At 40.4% G+C, this 26,089-nt stretch overlaps 2 long non-coding RNA genes across 2 annotated transcripts in view; one reads left to right on the forward strand and one right to left on the reverse strand.

Annotated features, from left to right (window-relative positions):
• Positions 1-25,461, forward strand: LOC309656970. The gene is made up of 2 exons (XR_014261641.1): positions 1-6,392; positions 16,761-25,461. It is a non-coding gene; the product is annotated as an uncharacterized lncRNA (long non-coding RNA).
• Positions 9,034-26,089, reverse strand: part of LOC309656958 — a 600,722-nt gene continuing 583,666 nt past the window's right edge. Inside the window, exon 6 of the long non-coding RNA XR_014261623.1 lies at positions 9,034-9,158. This is a non-coding gene — a long non-coding RNA (uncharacterized lncRNA). The remainder of the gene's footprint in view (positions 9,159-26,089) is intronic.

Here is a 26,089-nt window from a genome sequence, read left to right on the forward strand (position 1 = left end):
AAAAATGGGCAGAAGATCTAAATAGACATTTCTCTAAAGAAGATATACATATGGCCAAAAAGCACATGAAAAGATGCTCAACATCACTAATTATTAGAGAAATGGAAATCAAAATTACAGTGAGACATCACCTCACACCAATCAGAATGGCCATCATCAGAAAATCTACAAACAATAAATGCTGGAGAGGGTGTGGAGAAAAGGGAACCCTCCTACACTGCTGGTGGGAATGTAAATTGGTACAACCATTATGGAGAACAGTATGGAGATTCCTTAAAAAAACTAAAAATAGAACTACCATATGATCCAGCAAGCCCACTCCTGGGCATATACCTGAAGAAAATCATAATTCGAAAAGATACATGCACCCCAATGTTCAATGCAGCACTATTTACAATAGCCAAGACATGGACGCAAACTAAATGTCCATCGACAGAGGAAAAAGAAGATATGGTACATATATACAATGGAATATTACTCAACCATAAAAAAGAATGAAATACTGCCATTTGCAGCAACATGGATGGACCTAGAGATTGTCATACAAAGTGAAGTAAGTCAGACAGAGAAAGACAAATATCACATATCTCTTATATGAGGAATCTTAAAAAAATGATACGAACTAACTTATTTACAAAACAGAGACAGACTCATAGACTTAGAAAACAAACTTATGGTTACCAAAGGGGAAAGGTGTGGGGGAAGGATAGATTGGGAGTTTGGGACTGACATATACACACTACTATATTTAAAATAGATAACCAACAAGGACCTCCTGTATAGCTCAATATTCTGTAATAACCTAAATGGGAAAAGAATTTGAAAAATAATAGATACATGTATATGTATAACTGAATCACTTTGTTGCACACCTGAAACTAACACAACATTGTAAATCAACCATACTCCAATATAAAATAAAAATTAAATTAAAAATAAATAAATAATATATATTGTGGTCATGTTTGCACAACTTTGTGAATATACTAGCCCGCATGGAACTGTACACTTTAAATGGGTGAACTGTATGGTATATGTAAATTATTTTTAATAGAAAAAGGATGGTTGGAAGAGCACTGCACAGAGGGAGTATCTTGAAGTGGAAGAGAACGTGGTGTGGGGGAGAAACTCAAAGTGTCTGAGCTCGGAGAGGGAGGGGAGAAGGGATATCAGATGCGGCAGGAACTACACCCTACAGGCCTTGGTGACCCAAAAAAGGATGTTGGTCTTCATCATTAGGGCAGTGGGAAGCCACTGAAGGATTTTAATCAGGGAGTCACATGATCCTATTGAAGTTTTTCAAATTTTATATAGTAAGTGCTCGATAAATTAAAGCTAATTTTATATCATGAATACATTAAGACAGCAGGTCATGTATGGAAAACCTAAGTTTTAATCATTTTCCTGAGGAATGCAGGCCCCAAAAGCTTTGGGGTCATGTTTGCACCCTTTGTCCTATGAGTGGCCGGCTTGGGTCTGTGTGCTTCTCATCCACTGTCTCGTGCCCTAAATGCTCAACGGGGGGACAAGCTGGATGAGGTCACTCTCAGGTGCTGACCCCATGCTCCCATGTTGCAGAGTCCTTGGGATTTGGACTTTCAGTGAGCTCTTTATCCTTCTCCAGATGGCAGAGGGAAAAAAATAACTGGTAAAATCTTCATTCCACCTCATTTAATGCGGTTTACATAGGTGTGGTTAAGTTGAGGCCTCGACAGGAAAAGCTGATTTCAAGTTCTGGCACAATGATTAGCTGATTCACAAGAGATGTGAGTCTCCATTTCTTCCCTGCACATCTGTCCTGTCTGCTTTTAATTTGGAAGCACCAGTTTTAATTTAGTGGCAGGACTGTAAACTCCATTTCTGTGAACACAGAATGACATACTTTGTGGAACGGGGGCCTCTGGCCAAGATCTGACTCTTAAGTAATTGATGGCTAGTGACTAGCTGAGAAACACTCCAATGCGAACACTTTCCATGGCAAAAACCCTGTCATATCAGCTGGATTGCAAGCGAGGCTTCTGGGCTGCTGCCCATCTAAATACAGGTCATGTCTTTAAGCACAGCCTCCAGAGCCCAAAAGGCGCCTCCAGCTTCATCCTATACATCGAAGCTCTTTCCAATCCATAGCTTCCCTTTGTCTTTTGCACTGGTTTGGAGGCTGTGGTCCAATGCACAGATTTCCTCATCTTTGGAAATCAACCCTATCAGGAAGGAGGCTTCAGCATTAGGGGTTGTTTTGTTCTGGTAAAAAGGACACACTTTTCATCACATTTGAAAACCAATTTTTTAAAATCTCACTCATATCCAATATTCTGTGTGTGTAAGAGAGAAGAAACAGGCCTAGAGTTACATCACTCCTGTGGTTTAAGAAATCTTTTTCACACTATGTAGACTGTTTTTGGGACTGGGATTTTTGGAGAGGGGGGAAGGGGCAGAGCAAGAAGGACAGAGAAATAAGAAAACAAATCATCCTCCAAGTAAGAAGAAATGGATAAGCAAAGAGAATAAAATGGACAAAACTTCCATGAGTTTGGACTATTCTAGATGCAGAGATAGCTGGTATGTCTTTTAATTAATTTTATTTAAAGCCACCTGTCTTAGATCACAACTGAATACCACCTAACATCATGCCTGCCATAAAGTAGGCTTAAATATATATTTTTGAATACTTAAATGAGGAAATTAGTAATTATTGGTGCTTACCATGCGCCCAGCACGGCTGTAGGTCACAAGGCATGGGAAACATAGCTGGTGAACTTATGGGCTGTCTCATGTAGAATGATAATAAGGGGCAGAGGCATTGGAGTTAGCTTGTCCTGGTTCTGGCTTTAAGTCCTGGTTCTGCCACTTATGAGTTATGTGGTCTTGGGAGGAGTTATTTAAGTTGCCTAATTTTCAGTTTCCTCAGATTACACATGTGGACAATAATAGGATCCATCTCATATGGTTGTTGGGAGGATTGATTGAGGTAAAGGGTAGATGGTGCTTAGAAAAGTGCCTGGAACATAGGAAATGCTCAGTAATGGTAGCAGTTCTCACACAGTTTGGCAATGGCACATGGCAGCCTCACACAACAATCCTTGCCAAGGCTCTCCCCAAAATATCTTTGAATCTCCACCTTTGTTTTACAACCAGTTGGTTGCCAATTTCTTTCCCAAGCCATAGTGAGGCCAATATTGTACACTCCTGTTGGTTTTACTTAAGTGTGAAGAGTCCCATTGTCCTGAAACTAATGAGGGTTTTGAGAAAATCATTTCTCCGTGGAGGACAGTGGCACTCAGCTCCAGTGCAAACAAGAGAACATCCCAGATGGTTTGCAAAGTATTTCAGTTTTTGCCAAACATGTTTTCCTCTAATTTTAAATTCCCTGTGTATTTTAAGTGAAATGTAATCCACACGTCCCTGGTCAAGCAACTATCGGGGATGGAAGTGGGGAAAGAATATGAGTGAATCCCAACATCAGCAATTAGAGAGATGGCAACATCTCAGGGGTGTGAGTACACATATGCACTAACAAAGTGGGCTCTGGACTAGGAGGAGAGAGGAAAGTGCTCTCCAGACTCTCTTCTCCCACCCATCACTCACTCACTCGCCTACTCCATGTTTATTGGGCCCTCGCTAACCCCACACTGTACTGGGCCCTGTGGGTCACATGTGATCCCTGTCCTAAAAGAGTTAGATTCGGGGTCAGCAAACTTTCTTTGTAAACGCCCAGACAGTAAATGTTTTTGGCTTTGTGGGATGTGTGGTCTCTCTTGTAATTAGACAACTCTGCTGTTTTAGCACGAAACCACCCGTAGACAACGCATAAACAAAAGGGCAGGGTTGTGCTCCAGTAAAACTTTAATTTTATACACATATATATGTATAGAAAAGACAGCGGGGCCAAATTTGACCTATGGGCCCCCGATAGTTTGTTGAGCCCTGGATTAGATTCATGGAAGACCAAACCATCACAGAGAAAACTCAGCGAGTAGGTAACTCAGCGCTAATCCATGGAGAGGCTGGCCCTGACTAAACAAGAATTCAGTGGCAGGATAGCAAGGGGCCTACAGGTGTACCTTTCAGGAAGAAGTGGATTCAAATCCCAGTCCCATCATTTATTAGCTGTGTGACTTAAGACAAGCTACTGAATCTCTATAAGCCTTGGCTTGCTCATCTGCAAAATGGATATAATAACACTATTCATTGTATGTAGTATTAGAGTAACATTATGAATAAACACGATTCATTAATCTTATTTAATCTCGGGATTAAATAAGGCACTGTGTATAAAGATTCTGTGAAATGTCTGGCCTCTAGTAGAAAGCTAGTATTCAGAGTGCGTAAAGCACAGCTTTTGGAGTCAGTGGTCCTAGATTGGACCTGAATCATCCAGATCAGGTCTCAGCAAGCTTTTTCTATAAAGGGCTGAGAGCAAACATTTTAGGCTTTGTAGGTCACATTGTTTTTGTTTTAATTTTACAACCCTTTAAAAACGTAAAAATCATTCTAGCATTCTTAGCTCATAAGCTGGGTAAAACCAGGCTGTGGGCCCCATTTGTTGACCTCTGCTTTCAACCAGAGCTGTCCAATAGAAATAGAGTAAGCCACATCTGCGAGGCACGGAAGTAATTTTCAATTTTCTAGTAACCACATTAGAAAAAGTTTAAAAAAAAGATAATTTTAATATTTTGATTTATCTAATATACTTAAAATATCATCATTTCAATAAGTAATTAATATTAAAAATGTATTAATAAGATATTTTGCTTTTTTCCTTTTTGTACTGTCTTCAAAATCCTGTGTGTATTTTACATTTACAGCGTATCTCAAGTGCTCAAAAGCCACATGTGGCCAGTGGCTGCCGTGTTGCCCAGGGCAGCCCTGGACCTCAATAATTCTTCCTGAAATGAGAATGATGATAGCACTTAGTGTTTAGGGCCGTTGGGAAGATTTAATGAGATAGTGCATGGAAGGTGCAGAGCATACTGCCTGGCACAAAGTGATCTTTAAATGCTAGCTGACCTTTGCTAACAAGAATCACCATGCATTATAATAATGGTAATGATTATTTGGGGAGAAGTCTGTATCTCTTTCTTCCTTCTGGGAAAAAACAAATTCCATCCTGGTGATCACAGGCCTTTTACAGGACCCCCAGCTTCCTTTATCATTTCTCCCAGGGGCCCAAAAAGATTGTACCTACTTCTCTGAAATCACAACTGTCCCGAGACCCAGGACACAGGTATGAACCTTGGAAATCAAGCATGGAGTTTAAGGAATGAGCCTCAGCCCACAAGCCCTCTGGCGTTGCAGGTCAGCACTACCTACTCTTTTTGAACACACGCTCCTAGGCCAGTGTTCCGGGAGAGCTTCTTTGGTCCTAACATGTGGGTGTGTGTGTGTGTGTGTGTGTGTGTGTGTGTGTGTGTGTGTGTGTGTGTGTGTGTGTGTGTGTGTGTGTGTGTGTGTGTGTGTGTGTGTGTGTGTGTGTGTGTGTGTGTGTGTGTGTGTGTGTGTCCCCTCTGTTCTGTACCATTTCTAATTTCCTTTTCCCCACGTAGATGCCTGGCCAGCATTCCCTACAGCTTGGCAGGAGGAGCAGACACATAGGTTTGCAGACAAGTTTTTTGAGAGGCTTGGGAAATCTTGCATTTAAGTTGGAGACTCTGGGGCTGCTGCCCTGTCCCCTGAAAATCTGGGAATTGCTGAACATCCTCAGGTGACCTGATCTGTAGTCAAAAGCAGAGTAATCCTGTGTGTGATTCTAATGTTAGGATGTAAGACTGTTAGTGGGAAAGGATCACCATACACCAAAAAGCAGCCTAGGTTTCTGGGAAAAGTCAAATTAGGTGGACAGAGAGAATGTTCTTATACTTAATACAGCAAAAGTTCTTTTTGCTTAAGGTTGATAGTACAACTTCCTTGAAGAGGGGGTTTTAATATTAAACAACTTCAGTTCAGAGTTCAAATGACATCACCCACTCAGGAAACCCAATCCTTCCCCAAAAGTCCATCACTTAGCATTTAAAAGAACAAAGTCTCCGGAACCTAATCCTTGCTCTGCCACTTAGCAGCTGTGTGACCTTGGACCACTTACTTAACCTCTCTGAGTCTCGGTTTCTTCATCTTTAAATGTAGATAACAACACATGTTTGAATTTTGGGTAGGACTCAATTAGCTGGCGTAAGTTATGGGGCACATTTAATTAGTTCAGCACTTAGCATACAAAGGACACAAATAAAATGGTAATTAATTATTGCTCTCTTTTCTTGAGTGAGGTGGTGGGCTACTTTGACCAAATCCCTTTCTTTTCTTTCTAATGCTGTACCCAGGGTTCCCTCTTGCACCTAGCAAGATTCAAGATGCTGTCATGTGCATACAGGCTTACTGGCCCAGAGCCATCACATAAGGTGAGTGGAGACACATAGCCCAAGGGGCTTGGCTGGGAAGCAGTGGAGAAAACCGAATCACCCTCCTTCCCACATGATTTTTTTCTCCCAACAGTACAGTCCCCCAAGTAAGCCAGCAAGTCTCTGACAGTAGCATTCATGTGTTGAGATACTGCATTTTGCTACTCCTGCCAGAAAATACCTTAGCACTTAAGCAGGTGTAATAGTACTGATCTCCAGGACACAGATGATTTCTAAATCTTTGAGACTCACTGGATTACTGTTATGCGAAACTGAATCACTTGGGGAAAGGAAGGTACAAACTGTGTCATTCATACATTTGATTTAATCTTTTTATTATTTATTTATTTGTATTTACTTTTGGCTGTGTGGGGTCTTCATTGCTGTGCACGGACTTTCTCTAGTTGTGGCGAGCAGGGGCTACTCTTCGTTGCGGTGCGTGGGCTTCTCGTTACGGTGACTTCTCTTGTTGCAGAACACGGGCTCTAGGCACCTGGGCTTCAGTGGTTGCAGCTCGTGGGCTCAGTAGTTGTGGCGCATGGGCTTAGTTGCTCCACGGCATGTGGGATCTTCCCGGACTAGGGCTCGAACCCGTGTCCCCTGCATTGGCAGGCAGATTCCTAACCACTGCGCCACCAGGGAAGTTCCCATTTGATTTAATCTTGATACAAGGGAGTGCCGCTTATGTCTATGAATGCAAATTTTACCACAGCAATCCCAGGAAAGACTATTTCTGTTACTCCATCAAAAAGGGGAGTGTTTTGTCACAATTATTACTATTTTCATTACTATTAAAAATCAGAGTAAAAACTTAGTACTAATGAACTGATATATTGACTTCCATGCTATATTAAGACTTTTATAAAGACAAGCCCGTCTTTCTGTTGAGTCAACAGAAAGACAAACTTTGAATTAACAAACACTTTAAAATGAATTTCAAGAATGCAATACTAACTCCTGTCTACCTCTAAAATTCCCCCTATAGTCTAAGAGTCTGCAAATTTTTCTTGTGTGAAAGGCCAGATAATAATTACTTTAGGTTTTGCAGGGTATCTGGTCTCTGACATGATTGTTGAACTTTGTCATTGTGGCGCCAAAGCCATCTTAGATGATATGTAAACTAATAAGTGTGGCTGTGTTCCAATAAAACTTTATTTATAAAAACATAAGGCAGGCTGAATCTGCTCTGAGGGCCTATGGTTGGCTGTCAAACAAATAACCAAAAAATAAAATCTCCACAAAATTCCCAACAAATTTATTTCCATTGTCTCTGCATTAAGTAAACGTGATAATAATAATGTAGGAAGAGCACGGAGGTGTACGTTAAAAGATTAAATAGCCCTCCTGTGAATGAGCCACTATTTCACTTATTTTAGGGAACACAAATATAAGTGGTTGCAGACCCCAAGAATGGTAGAAATAAGGAAGGCTTGTGACTAAACTAAAGAAAAAAAAAAACATAGAAAAGTGGTGTTAGTGTATTTATTCATTCATCCCAAATTTATTAGAAACCTGTGGCATGCCAGACATAAAAAACATACTTTTAGTCATCAGCGGCCAGGCTATGGGAGAGGTTTTTGTTTTTGTTTTCTTTTGTTCTGTTTGTTTTAAGACATTCCCAATACTCCTAAAATTTTTTTCAGACTGAAAAATTCCCTGTCCTGTTTAGGCAAAAAACATAGTAGCAATTCTAATCCTGGCTTTCCATAATGAGGGTCCTGAAGTATACATGGGAATAATTAAAAGCAAAAAAATTAAAAATAATAGAAAAAGCTGGTCCTATTAGTGTTGTAACTGGGCACTGACACCATATGACATAATTGGCACTCGCCTCCAAGCTTCATCTGAATCCAGCATTCTAAAGCCCTTTCATAGCAGCCAAGAACATCTGCTCTAGAGAGTAGCTCTACACCCAGGCAAGAAGGATAGTACAGAAGGGTGTATTTTCCTTAAAGTGCAATAATATGTTATTAAAGTGTCAAATACCTAGATTTGCAACAATAATTATATAAACACAGGCTAGAAGTCTGTAGGAAAAAAAGATATACCAATTAAAAAAAAATAAAAAAACAAACCCACAGGAGACGTAGCATTAGATATTGGGATAAGGGGCTCAGTTACTTTCCCTGAGTTGGAGTTGAACACATCTGAAAGGAATGAAGATGATCCTAGTGGTGTTTTTATTTTTATTTCTTCTCCTTCAAGACTTCCTCACTTCGAACAAGAATTATTTATTAACAAGAGGAAATCATTACTTTGGGATTTTACTTAGCACAACATTATGTAGGAAAAAATAGGCTCCCAAGCTGACTGCATGTCAGCATGTGCTTTCCCCACTTTTTCTTTTTTAAATTTATTTATTTATTTATTTTTGGCTGTGTTGGGTCTTCATTTCTGTGCGAGGGCTTTCTCTAGTTGTGGCGAGCGGGGGCCACTCTTCATCGCGGTGCGCAGGCCTCTCACTGTTGCGGCCTCTCTTGTTGCGGAGCACAGGCTCCAGACGCGCAGGCTCAGTAGTTGTGGCACACGGGCCCAGTTGCGCCACGGCATGTGGGATCTTCCCAGACCAGGACTCGAACCCGTGTCCCCTGCATTGGCAGGCAGATTCTCAACCACTGCGCCACCAGGGAAGCCCTCCCCACTTTTTCTAAATTGAGCTCATCTATAAATTTTTAGAAACAGTATTTTTAAAACCAACCAACAAATTTTCCATGCCACAGAATGCCCTTCTTGTTCTGACACAACTGTCTGAAGATTTTTCTACTTCTTTTCCAATCGGGAGAGAGAGAGAAAAAAAGAGAAAGAAAGAAATAGAAAATAGAAAAATGGTGAGAAAACACTCTGATCACAGGGGATTCACTTACCCACAGTTTTTTTTTTAAATTGTGATTGTTTGTGGATTCATATGGTCTCTAGAGGATGGCGCAAGATGTATTTCATCAAAGTGTTGAAGCCCATTCTGAATGAGGTTGATGTACTACATATGTGCGTCCGAATGCACCAGGTCAATCACTGTGTGCTGGATTCCCTTTCCAAGGTTAATGACACAAACTAGACTCTTGAGGAGGGGGCTGTCTCTTTAACACAGTCAACTCTGCCAACTTTTAATGTTGAAAAGTTTAGAAGATTACAGTTGGATTCCAGTGCCTAGATTCTCTCAATGGATGGCTTTATCAGTGGAAGTTAAAATGGCAGCTGAAAGTTCCCATTTTCTTCCTTTATTCCCCCCACGGTTTCCTTGTAAGGATTGTTCAAGAACGGTGAGGGATAAACCAAAGGTACATTAAAAAGTGTTAACTATCTCAATGACAAACACACTAGGTCTTGGCCTATGTATTACACTCACTAGTGTATACATTCCCAAACTTCAAACATGTTCATCTCACTTTCACAATTTCTGTCAAATTCACAAATCACTTGACTATTATTTACTTAATATTTGTCTTCAAAATGGCTCTTTTTTTTCCCCACTTAGATAAAGTTGCATAGAAACAAAACTTTATATTACTGCTATTAATGGAAAAACATTACCACATGCCATTAAAGAGTTTACCACAAAAATACCTGAGCAAGGAAAACTGAACCATGTTATTAAAGTCTAGCTAAATTATGTGCCTGTTCTAGGCTCTGTGCCTGAGGGCTGCTCTCCCTTTAAGGAAAGGGAGATTAGCAAGTGTTAAAGATGTGCTGGAGACATGCTAGCACCAAAGCAAGACTTGCTCTTTTTCAGGAATCAGAAAGGGTGCCTGAGAACTGAAAAAGGATTAACTTTCTCACTATGTAGTTCAACAGTTTAACGCCCATCTCCTAAAGCGAAACCCTGAACAATGTAGTATGTCTCTCATCTCATCAGCTATGCATCCCACAATTTAGGGAACCCAGTTCACACTCCCATGCCTTTTAACACCTTTTCAGGCTTCAGAAAGGGCTTCCATATACAATGTTCTATTTGGTTCTCATTATAACTCTGGTGATGGAGAGGGGCATAATTATTACTTTTATTCTACTGGAAATGACAATGCAAAACAAAATATTTTAAGCTCACATAGCAAGTCAGTAGCAAAGCTCTCTCTAGAATTTGGTATTTATTTTTTGAAAAATACAGCTAGAAGCTTATGATAAAATCTCCATTATATCTTGTATAATAAACTCTGAAGCTCCTATCAGTTTTCATTTTTTAAAAATTCATCTTTCCCTTCAAACAAGATATTTAAAAACTAAGTTCATTTATTTATGACTCAACACTCAATCTTCTGTGTTCAATGCAAAGATTGCAAAATCAATGCAAAGATTATGATGACCTGCCATATTCCTTTCATACCAGCATTTTATACAGAAATGTAAATAGAAAAATGAATAAATGGGAAAAAAATGAGGTTTTCAAGGGCAACTTTTATAAATGGTGGTATTTCTCATCTATGTATCACAGAAAACTAGCTATTTACACCAAGAAAGGCTGAAACATATGGGTCTCTGTTATACGGTATATATTACAGGACAAACATCTGGTTGCAGAGTAGGATTTTATGAAATTCCCTGAGGTCTCTAAGCTTTGATTCACATTGTGCCTCTACTGTAATAACAATTCAACCATTTGGAATCTAGTTGGTTTTATTTACTGGAATGAGTGCTGAACAAACTGATCGATCACCAATCCAATTTGGTTATCTTGGATTACTGAAATAATTCTGCCAAGTAAAATAGCCAATCCAGGTTATGATGACGGTAGAATTGGAGTGCCTACAGAGCAGAGGAGATGAACCGTTAACTTGATCAGCTGTATAAACAAAGTTTCTGACCAGTGGAAAATGTTAGCCAATATCCAAGGCAAGGAAAGAGCTTTAGATGAAAAATCAGAGAGGCTGCAAATGGAATATAGCATGTCCCCAGACCCAGAGGGGAAAAGAGAAGGCTCCTTCCCATGGTTAGTTTAAGGATCAGTAAAAAGATTTTAAGTTTGATGTGGCATCAGGCTGAAACACAACGGAGGGCATGCATCAGTGAGGCAGTTTCTCATCTGCCTCTCCTGCTCCTGATATTGTGTTGATTCTGAGTCTGAGTCATCATGTTAGAAAGATGTGTTGTTCATAGCTGGAGCTATATCAGATTTAGCAAGGAAAGTACAGAATGTAATAAACATGTAATAAACATCTTCTGAATCATGTTATTTTAGAGATGTCCAAAAATTGTGAGGACTGGAATCGTTCTAACAAAGTTATTCACATAATATACACCAATCTAATTCAACTGGAAACTTCTACAAATCTTAATGATTCTGCAGAGGGCTACGTACAATTTCGGAATAAGTTCTATTGTTATGACAATAGCAGGTTCATTTGACCACACACATGTAGCTTATATGGGGGTCACCATATGTACTTAGCAACAAATTACTTACAGAGAAGACCATAAGCTCTTTGAGAGTAGAGGCCCAGTCTCCCTCTCCTTTTCGTCACCAGAATATCACACAGCACCATCACATGATAGTCATTAATGAATCTGTATTTCATGAATGATATGGTGGATTGTATATTGACTGACAAATCTTTCTTTAGGCCTCTCATCCAAGACACCAAATTAAGAGAGGAATTAGATGTAAAATAACAGCCTCACAGTAGGTGTGAAGATTAGCCTGACAGGGAAGTTACTACAATCCGTCACTTCCAAGTGTAGCCCATGAATTAGTCCTGAGCCCAGATGGCTCAGTCTTGGCCGACCTAGTATTATTCAAATCAGAAAAAAAAAATCCTCAATCCTGTAGCTAAACTTTAATTAAAAGAACTTCTATTTTTTACTCCAAGTAGTCTTAACATGTGATGAAATACTTAAAAATACTTTTAAAATTAAAAAAGATAAATTTAAAAATATTTTTGATCCTCAACAGTGTACTCCACACGTAGGGCAGCTATTCCCCCAAATCTCTCTTTCCCTCCTTTTCTTCTTCTAGGCATTTTCACGGATACATGGTCAATGTATTTCTTCTATCCCCTACCCACTCTTGCTTTTTATGATATAGTTTAAATTAGGTCTTTCTTTAATTTTACTAACTAGATTCTCAACAACAAAAAACAACAAAAACAGATTCTGGAAGCTAACTTAGCAAGAAATAATCCTTTCCTGCTCAGAAAAAGTGGGGAAGAAGCAAAACTGTGTGTTCTCATGCATAAATATTTTTTTTGTCCTTGTAACACAAGTAAATATGCTTAATTGCATCCTGGGGTTTTTCTGGACCCAAAAGAACATTTACAGCCACACAGGCTGAAACTTCATGAAGCCCTGGTTTCAGCAAGTAATGACAAGCACACATGTGCACACTGCTAAGTCACTAAGTCACAACGTCCTGCTTTGATATAGGAAATATAGGAAGACGCAGAGATGGGAGGGCCAGAAGAAGAAAAAAGACCTAGAGAATTCCATGGAAACAGAGAGGGGCTGCCTCTGTACCACATAATCCTTTCCTGAATCCCCCCAAAAGAGCTTACATGAGGCTAGAGTAGAGATGTTCTTGGCATATGCTTTCTCATCCTGTTTCTCATCCTCATTCTAAATTTGAACTTTTAGCACATTCACATTGGCTCATTCCCTAGCACTGAAAAAACAAAGAAGAGAAATTAGCAGAGCTATTGCTATAAGAGATTTAAACATCATTACTCTACATTTTCATCTTTTAGCTTAAAGTCGCCATTTGCTATATAATCTTAGAGACTGATGAAACAAAGCAAACCGATACAACATTATTTTGATTTCCCTTGACTCTCATTTTCCTTCAACAATAAATCTGGGTGCAACTTAAGCCTGTTGTGAGTTCTGCTTGGTGTTAACTCTGGCTGGGTACAAATGATGCCAAGCTATATAGAATCAGTTCTTACATCTGTGTCTCTATTGACATATATACACTAATATGTATAAAATGGATAACTAATAAGAACCTGCTGTATAAAAAAATAAAGAAAATTCAAAAATTCAAAAGAAAAGAATCAGTTCTTAAAGAACAATGGTCCTTAGCCAGAGGTGGTTCCCCCCGACCCTCACCCAGGGAACATTTGACACTGTCTGGAGACACTTTTGCTTGTCACAACTGGGAGGCGATGCTACGAGCATCTAGTGGGTAGAAGCCAAGGATGCTAAATATCCTACAATGCACAGCACAATCCCCCACAACAAAGAAAGATCCCACCCCAAATGTCAGTAGTGACAACAGGTTGAGAAATCCTGCTCTAAAAATATTTGATTCAGTAGCATTGTGCATACATTCTCTGCACTATGGATGTAGCCATGCATGTGTTGCAGGTAGGAACAGGTTGTATTTTCAGCTATTATAGAGGGGTTACCTCTAATAACCAGATTCTTTTTAAAGCTTACAAATCAATTAAAGTTTCTCTCATCTACTATTAGTGTTTGAAATTTCCACTCTTGGTCACTCCTTTCATATGTGAAACAGCTTATAAAATTCTAGTAGGTCATTCATTTATTTATACATAATGCATTTATTAAATACCTACTACGTGTTGGTCAGTGCTATTCAGGAGGGATCAACTATCCTAATGTGAACTCATATGCTTCATTAACCATTCTTAAATCAACAGTCTCTGGAGTTAAACAACTTAGAGCATCCGAAGTAGAGTTGCCCATATTAGAAGCAGCTTGACAGCGCATGGATGTAACAGGGACTATTGGCCCTTTAGGTTAGTGCACCATTAGACTTAGGCAAGAAGAATCCTGTCCGGGGCCCTGAGCTTCAGAAGGTCCCCGCCTTGGACCTTGTCCACAGGGTCATGGGAATGTGCCATCTGGAGCCTCCTTCTAGGCTGAATGTGTCATCCATGCCTCCTTCTAGACCGTACTCTGGGTACCAAGGACTTTGGAATTTTCTGCCCAAATGGCTCAGCCCACTTTCAGAACCTGAATAGTCTTGTTTTAGTCTGCTGTCCTGCAGGAACGTATGCACAAACATATGCATCACAAGGGCTGAGCAGGGGCAGCTGTTGAGGTAATGGACTACGCCCAGGGTATCAAAGTGCATATGAAGACCCTCCTGATGTGGGACAGCATTGGGCGTGTGATGAGAAGACAGTGGGATTGCAGACCAGGCACCATGGGTCAAGTCTCCTTGCTTTTCCATGTTCTGAAGCTAATTCCAAGGAGCCCAAGAATTCCAAATTAGAAGATAGCTTTATAGGATATTATGAAGATCTGTTTGTCAAATTGGGAGGCAAAGGCATTTTATTAATGGTTAGCTGTTATAACTTACATTTCTGGAGTTATAACTTACATTTTTGGACAGACAGTACATGGGTCTCTATTTTTATGCTTGTCCCGGTCAAGGATTGATTTGATTTGAGGGGAACAAAAGCACTGTTTAGTTTGTCTGTGCAGAACACCTCGGGATTCAAGGTATACCTCTCCCAAGTGGAATCACACAGACCGCTCTCCAAGGAGATTGCCAATCTTTTGAAGATTTTATTTTATGTGGCCTCAACAATAAGTCAGCCCATCTTAAACTTATTGGTATTTTTGTGGGATGGGACAACAGATAAACAAATAGAAAATTATGTTTCCATAATTAGTTGGCTGAGTCAGAGCTAACAGAAGGAAAGAACCAGAGGGCAGGTAAAAAGTTTGTATGTGACATAGGAATAGGGAGAGAAGAGAAGTCCAGAGAAAAGACCCTACTTTGGGAAGGGAGTGCTCAGAGCAGCTCAGGTGACACTTAATGAAAGGGAAGAAGAAGGAGTGGGAGGGCCTGAAAGGAGGGACGGGCAACAATAGAAAAGAAAAATACGAAAAAAAAGGGAAAAAAGCCAAACTACCTTCTTTTCCTCCCATTCTGTTCATTGTTTCTGAAGGCTATAAAAAGAGAACACCACTTCTGGTTTCATTTAATAGCAATTGTGACATTGTGCAGGCCCCTTAACATCGAGTCTGAGAAATGGGGTTCTCCTCGATCCAACTCTATCCTGAGGTCCTGAAAAGGGGGAAGAAACTAGGAAGATGCTAGACTTGCATCCTATATGGCAAATCTCCCTGGGATAGCTCTCATTTCTTTCCTCTTGGGAGGAGACACTGGCTTAGTTCCAGGGAGAGGGTTTCAAAGGGTGGTTCCCACAGACGCTGTACTCTGTCTCTCAGATGAAGGTTCAGACCAGAGAGCCAAGAAGGGAAAGATGGGAGTGAGGACCTCTGTTTAAAGTGAACAAAGGCCCAGTTTCAAGATACTTGGGGACCTCTTCTCCAGGAATGAGCCAACGCCCAGATGCTGGCGATTACTGGAGCAGCCTCTGAACCACGGACACTCATGGGGTCACGCACTCTGGGCTCCCAGCTCCCAGTGAAGTCCTGGGAGCCAACTCCACAGCCCAGCCAAAGGCTAGACTTGGCTGCCTGTGTGATTAATTGCCTTTGTTTCCTCACAAAGGGAGTGGACTCGCTGATGATCAGGGCAGTAGGAGGGGAGGGGAGTGGCCTCAACAGGGATGTTCCCCTTCCTCCCTCAAGTTCAGGGTGTGCCTGGGAAAGGGCTTCTGTGCTTAGCTCCCAAAAAAGGTATCTTTCCAAGAGAAAATTATGCAGCTCAAAAAGTTAGTCATTAATGTAATGGTCTGAATCTACAATGAGAAAAAGATTGAAGCTGACATGATTTTTATATTTGATATTACAGCTTCTGAAGTTGAGAAGTAATTACGTATGTTAATATTACATCCATTCGATATTCAGTGAATTTTTTTATGACTCTTTCTTAATTAATCTTCCCTTTCCTCCCTCTCTGTTCACAGGACAAGCAAATAGTCCTGTAATTGATCAGGGGTGATTTGAAAAGAATGCAGTTAGGAATCAGAAAGATCTGGGTTTGAATTTAGACTCATGCTTAACTTCAGGCATTTAGCAAATAAACAATACACGTAATAACTAATGTCTGTTGAAAATGTGATATTGTATCAAGCACGATGATAAGGTTTCATACGTGTTATTCCACTGAAACCTCACGAAACCTTATGGGATGTGAAATATTCTTATGTCCATTTCAGAGATGAAGAAACTGAGACTCTCAATGTAGATGCTGAGCTCCCCGTGCAGGGCTGCTTGTGCACAGCAGACTAGCCCCCGAAGACACCGTTCCCTTTCATCTCTGTACTTTGGGAGTTTATGGCGAAGATGGAGGTGGGGTGCCTAAAAGGGTGGGGGGGTAGTAATAACTTTTACTGCCTCACAAATCATACTACTTTCTCTAACACCCACCTTATGTCTTAATAGGCTAGGGCTACTGTGTATCCCATGCTTCTTCCCTACCTATAACCCCCCAAGGACCAAGTAACTGAAAGCATCAGAAAAGCAGTAACAAATCTCTCTCTGCTCTTCCCTCCTCAGCAGAATCCAGCAGATCCAGAGTGCTGGAAAGAATTACAAAAGGAAGAAAGCCACAGCCACTGCCCTTGACTTCAAAATACAGACACACTGGAGAGACACCACATACAAATCACAAAACGTCAGGCCACTGTCCTCACTGTTTCAGTTCCCCTGGCAAACCTGGGGCTCTCAGATGCAGATTGCTGAATCACTGCGTTCCTGGAAGATCTTTGAGTGCCTGTGCTTTGATATTTGATAATAACGATAGAGTTATAAAGATCAAGTAAGTTTACACATTTAAACTTACATTACAGGGTTGAGAAGGTATTTAATATCATCAACATTATCCCTACTGTTGTTGTTGCCTTTTGAGGCTGAGGAAGATTTGGACAAATGAAGAAGACTTTTCAGGGAGATAGAGCAGAGACTATAAAGACTTATAAGGATTTGTTATAAGACACCTATAGTAATCAATTAATTCAATTATTTAGTTAATTTACTATTTTAGCCAACAAATATTTATTGAGCATCTACTATACTCCAAACACTGTGCTAAGCACTGAACAAGGAGATAAAACAATTTAGAGTCCTATACTCAAAGAGCTTAATAATCTTGGGAAGACAGATATTAAATAAATTCAATCGACAAATTAATACATGATTACAAATTGTGATTGATAAGTACTGTAAAGGGAAATAATTTGGGTTTATGAGAAAAAAATAACAAGGGAGCAAACTTATAATGGATGAGCATTCAGACAGGTCAAGGCTAAGCAGAAGGTTTAGGAGTTGAAACTTGAAGGGCAAGCAGGAGTGTGAGACAGTGAACTGGGGGAAGAGTGTTAGAGGCTTAAGGAACAGCCTGTGCAAAGTTGCCAGGTCAGGAAGGCAGAATCACTGGAAGGTGGGAAAGGGTGAGATGAGCGTCTGCTGGACTCTCAGCAGGCCTGCCATCTTGCCCTCACCTCATACACCAAGGTTCTGTGGATTTGGTCTTCACTCCAGACAGCAAGCAAGCTCTGTTGTCTTTCACGTTCTTAGAGGACCAGACAGAACACAAACTCCCTAAGGCACCTGCTGTCTGCTCTACTGACTTTGAATGTATAATTGCAAACTAAGAAAAGCACTGTGCACAGGGAGTGCCCATCAGATTTCTGCTGACCCATTCCTAGTTCTCACTGTCTTGGCATGGAATGTTTATCTGTATTTGGTATTGATCTTTAATTGCCAGCACCGACCAATACTGCCTCCCAGTCTCCTTCCTGTGCCTGGTGAGCAGGAAGAAGAGACGCCTGTGGATAAGGGAGCCAAATAGTTAAAGAAATGTTTCCATAGATTCTCAACTGTCCATACAAAGACCCAGTCACTTCCCAAATGATCTATTCGTAATTCTGGATTTTCTTTACAATTCGGAGACAAAATGGGAGACAATCTCTCTTCCTCATTCTCTGTCACTTTTTAGAAAACACTTTAAAGGGTTATAAAAGTCCCAAATCCTTACGATCAATGGCTAGATGGTCAGAAGCTTCAGTAAACTTATAAGAAAGAAGGACTTGTAACAAGTAGCAGAGTGGTAAAGGGTGGCTGTTTTGCTCTTTTAAAAAAAAATCAATAGATAATATTGTTTTAATTGAGATATAATTGACACATAAGGAAGGGGTTGGTATTTTATTTTGCTAGATGGGCTGTGGAGTGGCTCAGTGGGGAGGGCTGCAGTGTATGGAGAACATCTGGGACCCCAAATAGCAACAATACCACAACCTTGAACTTTGGACCACTTAAACACATCTTTATTCTCTCTCTTTTTTTTAATTGCACATGTAATGTGTGAATACACTCTTGTTTTAAAAGATTTGGACAATCTAGGAGTAACCAGCGTAAAATGTGAAATTACCTCCTTTCCTGTTCCATCCCCATCATTCCCACTCCTCACTTGGATTGGGAACTCCTTTTTATACATTTTCATACCTACATATGTACATCATGGATAAAAGTGTACCTTTCTTACTTGTTATGTCTGAGATCGTTTACGTCTAAGTACATGGAGATTTATCACGTTTGTAACGGCGGCATAGAATAGAGGTGAATACAATTGCTGAATAGAGTCCTGGGACTGGACCGGGACAGAGACAATAATAGAGCCAGAGAGAGTGGAAAGGGATTGGCCAGTGAGTGACAAGAATTCATGTTCTTTATATTTTTTTCCATCTTTATTAGATCTAGTTGTATTAGAATAATAATAGCTCCATTTTAGTCGGTGAGTCAAGACAAAGTGCTAAGAGCTTTGCATATTGACTATTCTTTAAACATTTACAACCACTGTAAAAGGTAGGTGCTCTTATTATTCCCATTTTATAGATAGTGAAACTGAGGCTCATTTTAGGAATTAATTAACTTGCTGGAAGTCACACAGCAAGGAAGTGATGGAGACATTAGTTTCAGGTAAGTCTTCCTAACTCCTCTATCCATGCTCTTAACCACGACACCTTACCCCTTCTCTATAATCATATCCAGGCCATTGGGACTTTTTTAAAAAGTGGCTTTTCATTTTAGTCTCCAAAGACTGTTTCAAGCAGGTGAAGCTACCAACCTGACTGGTTTATTCCCTTGCTAGCATGGCCCACAGTCCTTTGCATTCTGCAAACACAAGCATCCCCACGGCTGTCCCTATGGTCTCCCATCCCTGGTGACTCTGCAGGGAGACGCCCAGCCAGCTTGTAAGCACCAGGCAGGCGCCCTCATCTCTGGGAAAGGTGATCCGAGATGAGGTGGTGGTGGTCAGCATGTGGATGGGGCGGTAACACGCCCGCCAAATGCAGTTATTGGAAACTGCACTCATTAGAATACTGTAATTGGTTCCCGCAGGGCATTCGAGGTTAGTGCCACAGAGGAGACAGAAGAGGAGGGGCTGAGGGGGAGTGCACTGTATGCATTTTGTTTTCTTTTCTACCTTTTCTCCCCCAGGAGGGGGCTTCAGCCAGCCTGGCTCACAGTGGGGCTGGGGAAGGCAGCCTAGGTGTAGGGCTGTAGGGCAGAGCTGGAGTCTTCTGACCTGCACTCCCCATCCCCCTTCCTGCTCTGCTTCCCCATTAGAGCTCTCTTTCTCTCCTCCACCCTTCACCAGGAGCCTGTGGGCCTCATTCCACCTCTTTTTGCCAGAGATGAAAGCTACTGATTAGCAGATTGAAAGAAAAGTGTTGGAACTTGATGCAAACCCCTCCCAGACTGAATGTGGCAAGTAGGACTCTTCAAAGAACCGAAGGCAAAGGGCAATGCTTAGTCCATAGCCTTATGACCTAAAAGGGGAACCTGCAGGCATCAGTGAAATTCCAAGTCACCATTTAGATAACACATAACACTTTGCTACCGCATGTAAAGCTGCACATGGCAATCAGGGTGCTAGGGTGTTCCCGATCTTTAGCATGAAGAAAGGAAGGGAGGCAACTCCCCACACCATGGGGTTGAATTCTCTTTCTGAACAGTCTTACCATTAGGAGGTCAACACAAAATATGACCTCCTGATACCATACTCAGCATTCCCAGTATGCCCTACCGTGCCTTTCTGAAAAGCTTGGTAGAGGGGATTATGAATTTCATACTCAGAAGTCAGGAAACTTCTGGGGAGCTGGATATGTTCTATATCTTGATCTGGGTGTGATTCCATGGTTTTAATTAAGCACGGTAAAATTTATCTAGCCATGCACTTAAGTCTGGTGCATGTAGTGATTCATGGATATCTCAGTTTTAGAAAGTAAAAAATATTTTGTCGATTGTCAAAAACATTGGTCTTCAAAATTTTACCTGTAGACCATTATTTTCCTGAAGCTCTCTCTGTTCACTGACAATGGCCTACTTCTCTCTAACTAGCCAAATCCTGTGCTTTATTAAGGGCTAGGTGAAGACAAACTTAAAAAACAAACAAACAAACAAAAAAAACCCATCACCAACAACAAAAACCTACGCTGATTGCCCAAACTAGATCAATACTTTTTGAACCCCTTACAGGACCTGCTGTCAGAACCAGAGGTAGGTCCAGAGTTATGGGATTTGAGGCATATACAATATGCGGAATCCTTTATAAAATATAGAATACAAAATAATGAATACAAAGTTAGGTTACAAAAAGGAGACTGGAGATTTCAGTCCCTTTTTTATCCTGTGATCTCTTTAAGCAATTGATCAGCTGTGTTCATATAAAACTGCTACCTGTTAGCAACTCAGCTTCTTCTCTGCACCTAGAACTCTCATCAGTTCCCAAACCACCTCCAGAGAGCATATAGGTCAGGCAAGTGAGAGGAACTCCCTGAAGCTCAAACTTCATTGCCTTTGGGTAAATCTGTTTCAGTTCAGCACCTACCTGTGAGCATCTCAGTTCAGCCTAGTTAGTGTTGAAATTTCTCTGTTTCATGCACACACAGCGGCTACCCCAGGTGGAATATGAAATCCTGCAGTGCAAAACCACATTGCTTTCCTGCCTCTTAGACTGTACACATCAGTGTCCTTTATAGGACAGGCTCTCCATGCTGTTGAAAACAATGTTGTCTGGGGAGGGAAAGGGAGTCCCAAAGACAGGTGGTAATGATAATGATAAGTCATTAGTTGGATTAAGTAGATTCTTTCCATGCTCCCACTATCCAGGTCCTGAATATTCACCCAGCCCTACACAAAGCCAAACATCTTTAAAAAATGGGTTTGACTGAAAATTAACCTCAGGCCATATGGAAAGTTAGAGATGGTCTGGCTTGGCTCAGACAGGTCAGGTCATTTCCCTAGCCTGGCTTCTCTTCTACATGACATGAAGGATGTCACAGAAAAGAATGAAGAAAAGAAGAAATAATGGAGAGAGAGAAGGAAGAGAAAAAGGAAGAGAGAAGACGAGGAAGAAAGGAAGGGTCTTATAAAAACAAAAAAGTAGGAGATTAATGGAAAAAGAATACTTAATAAAGCTCTCTTGGGCTCACACTCTGTCTTTTTTTTTTTTGAGGCTGCTGTATTAAATTAAAGTCATACATAGGTTTCAAAGGAAATCACATTTCTGCAGTCTGGTGAGCCCACCTGACAATGCACGCTAACAGAATTGTAAATGTAAAGGGTAATGCTTGTCAGTGCCTGACAGTTCTAAATGGCCTTTTAGTTCAGTACGCAGAGCTGTCATAAAAAAACATAAAAATGCATATGCAGACAGCTGAAACTGCTATGCACATCATTATCTGCAAATGGTATAAGTATCCTGAACAAAAGGCCTTCCAGTTTAAGGACATGCATAAGACATTTCTCTGCCTCCAGCTTTAAAACAAAGTGCTGTCAAGAAAACAAGATTCCCAGTGCCAGAACTGAGGTTTTTCTGTCAATCAGCGAGGTGCTACATTTGTACATATTTTTCTGACCCTGCATATAAGAGGAACATTCTTAACAGATGTGTATTTAACTTGTGGCAGCTACATCTGTTTCTTCTGCATTTTCCTTCTTATTTCTTTATCACTGTTCTAACAGACCACGGCCAAGGGGCGTTCTTTCGTGTTCTTATTCATCCTACGCTATCTTTGCTTTTTCCTCGCATTTCCTCTATCTCCTCTTTTTAAAAAACCTTTCTTTTTCTTCAGAAAGGCCAAAGGAGCCCACGTTTGGGCCTATGGTGATCACACTGGTGGAGATGTTTGTCTTTCCTTCTCGAAGCAGTGGCATGTCTGCCCTTTAAGACTGAAAGTTGCTTAAGAGCAAAAGCAATTTTTACAACATAATTATTCTGAAACCTAGTTGCATGTCAGAATCACATGAAGAACTTTGTAAAATTCTCATTTCCTGGAATCCCCCAAACTGATACTCTGAATCAGTCTCTAGAGTTGGGGCCAGGACATTTGTATGTTTAACAAACACCCTGGTGGTTACCAGTTTTTTTTTTTTTTTAAGTTTTTTAAAAATTAAATTAATTTTATTTTTTGGCCACACTGTGCAGCTTGTGGGGTCTTAGTTCCCCGACCAAGGTTCAAACCCAGGCCCTCGGCAGTGACAGCACAGAGTCCTAACCACTGGACCACCAGGGAAGTCCCACCAGTTTTTCTCTCATTCAAGCCTGCATCAGACCAACATTGACTGGGCATCTACCCTGCGGCAGTCGCTCTTCTAAGCACTTCTATATCGCTCTTCTATATCTATGATATAGATGTGAACAAAAAGACAAATTCCCCAACCTCAAACAGTGTGCATTCTATTCAATGAATCAGGCCGGTAAGTATCTAAACTAATATACAAATTCATTAGGTACAGAGAGTGACAAATATCTGAAAAACATAAAACAGGGCAATGGAGCAGAGAGTGGTATGACCAGCATGAACAGTTCATGTGTGGAGGTCAGGAAAGTTCCTTCTGAGGTGCTGATGTATGAATCTAAGACCTGAATAATGAGGAGTCAGCCATGAGAAGATCTAGGGAAGAACATTACCTCATTTTAGTCTTTCAAACAGAATGGAAATTATTATCATGAACTTAAGAACGAGGAAATGGAGGCTTAGAGAAATCAATAACTTGCCCCAAATCACATAGCTAGGAAGTAACCAAACTGAGATTCATACTCAAGTAAGACACAGGTGAATCAACTCCAAGTCTTACTCTTGTTTCCACACCTCTTCAAACCCTGCCCAAACTTTGGGGTCAGCCTGAAGTACAATCCTTCCTTCCATCACCTAGGGTGCATCCATCAATGCATCTATCCATTGTCTATCCATCCAATACATATGAAGGTTGTACTCCAATAGAGGTCTGTGGAGGACATTCTACAACAATTTGCCTAATAAAGCTCAACGTCAACTCCATTATTTCTGAATTCTTAGGATTTGAACCACAAAAACTGATTTCCAATCATGTTGCATAGGTAGAAAGACCTAAATAAGACTTTAAGTTTCTTAGGGCAGAGGCCATATTTTACAACTGTACTGTTTCTGGAACATTGAGGACATTCTTCAATCTTTTTCATGAGTTTTTGAGTTTTGAGTTGAAGTCTTAAAATCTCCAGATGAATTTCAAAGAGAGGTAATGACCTTTAATAATGATTTTCCTCCAATGACCAATGACTACCTCGTTGTTGGACGTAAACTGGAGCACAGGACTTGGAAGGAAAATATAGCCAATTGGCTGAAAATGTGGGCCCTGGACTCAGAGATCTACTAGCTATGATACTGGACAAACCATGAAGCCTTGGTTCACTCAACTTAAAAATGGGGATAATAATAAGACTTACATGAGAGAGTTATTGTGAGGATTAAATGAGATAAAGTATGTATGATGCTTAATACAGTGTAGTATATAGTAGGCACTTAATAAATGCTATTAACTGTTATTATGATGATTATTACCTTCCATTTCATTATTAGAGTAAGGCACTGCTATGGGAAAAACTGGAGCAATCACCAGAGCTCTGACCACCACTGTTTCCTCTTACCTTGAGAGACATAGAAAGTATATCCCCTCTTACAGCAAAAATGCCCAGTTACCCTCTGGAGCCCTTTCTCAGGAAGGCATTTTTTATACTATGCTTTCCTCCTGTATTTTCTTCTAAGAGAACTTAGGTCTTCTAGGTATTATAAAAAATAATGCTCTCCTGCTCCATCTCCTGGGGTTTCACTCTTGCTAAGAGCAACTGCTTTTTATTGAATATGTGATTTTGTTGCTATGGAAAATATATTGTGATATGAGACCTTGGGACCAAGGTTACTCGGGACGGGCTTGGACTGGTGAGCATAGTGCCCTTACTTTGCACAGCGCCAAAGTTGGCTGTAGTAGGAACTGCATTGTCAACCCCATTAAGTTCTTTTGGAGGGTGTGTGGTTAATAAAAAGAATGACTTTGCTGTGTAGAACTGTCAAAAGAATTAGAAATGAAGTAACCTAAGAGGTCTCATGTGATGGCATATATAGCATACATAATTTTTATTTGCAAAAAGGAAAGAAAAATTAACAAGATAATAGGAATTTATAAAATTTACCATACAGGTTGGATGGGTTCTTATGAAATTTTTCATAATTTTAACTGTGTGAAAAAAAAATGCCTGAATTATATATAATTTAAAGTATATATACATGTCTATATGTATGTATGTATAATTTAAGCATATATATTATATAGAGAGTCAAAAGGGGCATCAGAAGTCATCAGTATAATCTCTGCAGGGAGAAATCCATCCCATGGTATTTCCACAGTTGGTCTGAATTAATTACCTCATATGACGGGTGACTCGCTATCTTCAGAGGCAGCTCTATTGAAAAAGTTCTACACTTTAATCTGACATCTAAATCTGCCTCTTGGTAACTTTCACCCTGGCCTTTTAGAACATGAAGAACAAGACTATCCCATTTTTTTGATAAAATGTTACAGCTGAAAAGAGGCTTAGCATCTCATTACTGAGGCTTCTCATTTTGCAGTTAAGAAAACTGAGTGCTCTAGGGCTTCCCTGGTGGCGCAGAATCCGCCTGCCAATGCAGGGAACACGGGTTCGAGCCCTGGTCTGGGAAGATCCCACATGCCGTGGAGCAGCTGGGCCCGTGAGCCACAATTACTGAGCCTGCGTGTCTGGAGCCTGTGCTCCGCAACGGGAGAGGCCGTGATAGTGAGAGGCCCACACACCGCGATGAAGAGTGGCCCCCGCTTGCTGCAACTAGAGAAAGCCCTCGCACAGAAACGAAGACCCAACACAGACAAAAATAAATAAATAAATAAATAAATAAATAAATTCAAAAAAAAAAAAAAAAAGAAAACTTAGTGCTCCTTTTTCTATAAGGCTTCCCCTCCAAGTATGTGAAGAAATATTGTTTTCCTTACTGCACAAGTTGAGCTTGAAGTGGTTGTGAATTTCATGTAACCAGCTGTCAGTTAGCGTTCCAAGCTGGAACTCAGAAGAGAGGATTGGGACAGCGCAACTGAATCAATAGTCATTGCTATGTTTCTTGGTAACTAAACTCATGGAAATTATGGAGATTTTCCAAGAAGAGAAGATGAGAAAACAAGGGGGGCAGGATAAAATCCTGAGGTTCTTCCATTTTTATATCACCATGAAAGTTAGTTTTGTTACCTGTCATAATAGTGAAGATTAGATGTAACTGAGACCCCTCCCCCCGCCCCCCCATGGCTCAGGCTTTTCTGTGTGACATTCAAAGATATAACTGTTAAACACCAAAAATCTTGAAAAATAATGTAAAATTCTTCCTGAGAGTTTCTTTAAAAGGGGTAGTGTAGAAAATGCTTCTCAAAAGTTCTATGTAGTTAATCTCTTCCTTTCCAAAAAATCTCTCAGGACAGCTGCTAAAGTCTCTCCTCCTTTCCGACTTCTCACACTCTTTCCCTCTCTACAATTCTTTTCA

Source organism: Balaenoptera physalus, assembly GCF_965194825.1.
Source record: "Balaenoptera physalus genome assembly, chromosome: 3".
NCBI lineage: Eukaryota > Metazoa > Chordata > Mammalia > Artiodactyla > Balaenopteridae > Balaenoptera > Balaenoptera physalus.